Below are 3,564 nucleotides of genomic sequence, written 5' to 3'. Positions count from 1 at the left end.
CGATTGTAAGGCACAGTCCTATTTCAGCCACGTGAAAAAGGGGAAAAACCTGCGTCTTACAATCGAGGAAATACGGTATATATATATATATAAATATACAGTGTTCGACAATTAATTATAACTACACGCCCGTTGCGAGTGGATTTAGGCCGCTGGCGAGCCGTTGTTGCGGCTCTATGAATTCCCCTGCTCGCGCCAATTTTTTTTTTAAATAAATAAATAAATAATCCCCCTACCTGATTGTGTTATCGCGGGGAAGAGGGCTGGCAGCCAGCGCTGGGTTAGCCCCTTCCCCCGATCTCCTCCCCTTCCTGCCCCTGGTCTCCTCCCCCTCTCTGCCCCCGATCCAGGCTTGCTGCCTTGTGGTGTCCGCCACCTTATATGCACAGAGGTACCGGTAAGTACTCTCTCATGCCTCCCCCCATGTCTCTCATACCCTCATGCCTCCCCTCCATATCTTTCATACCCTCTTGCCTCGCCCCTTGTCTCTGGTGTGTTACCTTATATTTAGCCCCTGTGGCGGCTGCTAGCACCTCTCACCATGGCTGCATCCACAGGGAGGAGGGGGGAGAGAGACTGTTCCCTTGGTGCTCCCTTGCCTCCCACCGCTCCCTTGCCTCCTGCTGCTTGGCACTCCCTTGCCTCCCATGGGCACACCACCTGGGATGCGGGAGATGGGTGCGGGAGGGGGGGTGGTTGTGTTGAGCGGCTGTGCACGTGGGTGCCATGTCTCAATTTCCTTCCATGCCTCCTTGACATGAGGCAAATCCCCCCCCGCCATGTGACCAGCCCCCGCTACCATGGGAGACTACCCCCTACCATGCGGAGGGCCCGCTGCCGTGCGGCCAGCCCCCGCTACCATGGGAGACCCCCCTACCGTGCGGAGGGCCCGCTGCCGTGCGGCCAGTCCCGGCTACCATGGGAGACCACCCCCCTGCCCCCCCATACCGTGCGGAAGGCCCACTGATGTGCGGAGACCCCCGCTGCCATGGGAGACCCCCCTACCGTGCAAAGGGCCCGCTGCCGTGCGGAGACCCCACTGCCATGGGTGACTTCCCCCCCCCCCTCCCCTACAGTGCAGAGGGCCCCCTGCCTTGCGGGTGAGTGTGTGACTGTGTGTGTATGTGTGTGACTGTGTGTGTGTGTGTGTGTGTGTGTGTGTGTGTGTTTGACTGTGTGTGTCTGTTTGACTGTGTGTGTGTGTTTGACTGAGTGTGTGTGTGTGACTGAGCGTGTGTGTGACTGAGTGTGTGACTGTGTGTGTGTGTGTGTGTGTGTGTGTGTGACTGTGTGTGTGTGTGTGTGACTGAGTGTGTATGTGTGTGACTGTGTGTGTGTGACTGAGTGTGTGTGTGACTGAGTGTGTGTGTGTGTGTGTGTGTGTGTGTGTGTGTGTGTGACTCAATGTGTGTGTGGGTGACTGAGTGTGTGTGTGTGACTGTGTGTGTGTGTGTGACTGAGTGACTGTGCCTGTTTGACTGAGTGTGTGTGAGTGACTGAGTGGCTGTGGGTGACTGAGTGGCTGTGTGTGTCACTGACTGTGTGTGACTGTGTGAGACAGTGTGTGTGTGTGTGTGTGTGTACAGACACCCACCCACACCCACCGTCACCTGCCCACCCAAAGTCACGTCACCGTAACCTGCTCACAGTCAGTCACCGTCACCCAGTCACCCACCTCCTGACCCTCCCTCTCTGTCTCAGTCACTCTCTGCCACTCTCTCTCTCTCATCCTCTCTCTGTCTCTCTCTCAACCTCTCTCTGTCTCTCTCTCACCCTCTCTCTGTCTCTCTCTATCACCCTCTCTGTCTCTCTCTCTCACCCTCTCTCTGTCTCTGTCTCTCACCCTCTCTCTGTCTCTCTCTCTCTCACCCTCTCTCTGTCTCTGTCTCTCACCCTCTCTCTGTCTCTCTCTCACCCTCTCTCACCCTCTCTCTCTCACCCTCTCTCTGTCTCTCTCTCACCCTCTCTGTCTCTCTCTCACCCTCTCTCTTTCTCTCTCTCTCACGCTCTCTCTGTCTCTCTCTCTCACCCACACTCTGTCTATCTCTCACCCACACTCTGTCTCTCTCTCACCCACACTCTCTCTGTCTCTCACCCACAATCTCTCTGTCTCTCACCCACACTCTCTCTGTCGCTCACCCGCGCTCTCTCTGTCTTTCACCCACTCTCTCTCTCTGTCTCACACTCTGGATCGGGAAATCTTATTTACCCTGTATATCTTAACTGCCCTATACTACACCGAAATAACCTATTCCAGATCTGACTCAAGCTTCACACGGGAGTCATCGGAATCCCCCCTAACCCAGAAGACAGGTACACCTCCCCTCCAATGTATAACATTGTGGGAATTAAGGTACCTGGACATTGAGGGACTGCGGATCAGGCAAGATCCCAGGCGGGATTGCTGCTTTAAATATTGGGAAGTGGGGGCATCCAGACACTAGTTATGAGGTTCAGGAAACGAGTCATTCACATCGGACTTTTTTTTCTAGATCCGACATTTACACACACACACGTAACAAGGACTAATTGTAGTATAATGTAATATAATAAATAAACGTATGTCAAAAACGAATGTTCTTACTAGGAATTTATTTAATTAATTTTATTTATGTATTTTTTTTAAAGTGGTGCGGGGTTGGGGGCGGGATTAGGGCGGGACTTGGTGGCGAGTAGATTGTTTGGTCCGGCGAGTAGATTTTGGGTGATTTGTCAAGCACTATATATATATATATATATGTATATATTTCCCATCAATCACATCCTGAAAAATATACTAATCGGGTAAGCTAATAACACTTGATAGTTTCTTTTTTCTTGACTGAATTTGTTTGTGGCAGTTATTGTATTATAATTCTCTGCATTATATTATCTGATTTGAGTTCACTGTTGGCACTATATAAACATATACATACATACATGCATGTTAAAATTGTAGTCCTAGTCTGAATGAGATACTACAAGTAAAATCGAACCCTCTGACAATCCATATCGCTGATGAATTAAAAAAATCCATACATTAGTTATATATGCAAGTCATTTTCATAATACATTTACTGTAATCAAGAAACAGGGAAATAAATGCAAAGCTTTCTTGTTATTCATTCATGTTAAAAAACAACACAAGCACAGGTGATTTATTGCATTTAGTTTTTATTGCTCTGGAATCATACATACATGAAAATAGTTCACTGCTAGCTGTATAATTTTTGGACTTGACAATATTACTCATTCAAGATAATTCTTGAAAATGCTAAATAAAAGCCAACCATTTCCAAAAAGATTCACAAGCAATAAATTACATCATAATGTGGATTCTGAGAAAGGTGAGATGCACTGATTTTGCTAGACTGCTCTCATCATATAAACTGTCTAACTTGGACCAGGAAGGAGAGAAGCCTGTTCAAGAGCTCAATATGTTAGGCTTTTTTATTGCAAATCTCTGATCTCAAACTCTCTCTTACCTAGGGTGACCACCCGTCCCCCTTTTTGCCGGTACAGTCCCGGTTTTTCGGGAGCTGTACCGTTTTTCTGTGCGTACCGGTAATGTCCCGGATTTTCCTC

The sequence above is a fragment of the Ascaphus truei genome, chromosome 9 (genome assembly GCF_040206685.1).
Source record: "Ascaphus truei isolate aAscTru1 chromosome 9, aAscTru1.hap1, whole genome shotgun sequence".
NCBI classification, from domain to species: Eukaryota; Metazoa; Chordata; class Amphibia; order Anura; family Ascaphidae; genus Ascaphus; species Ascaphus truei.
This window is presented reverse-complemented; position numbering follows the sequence as displayed.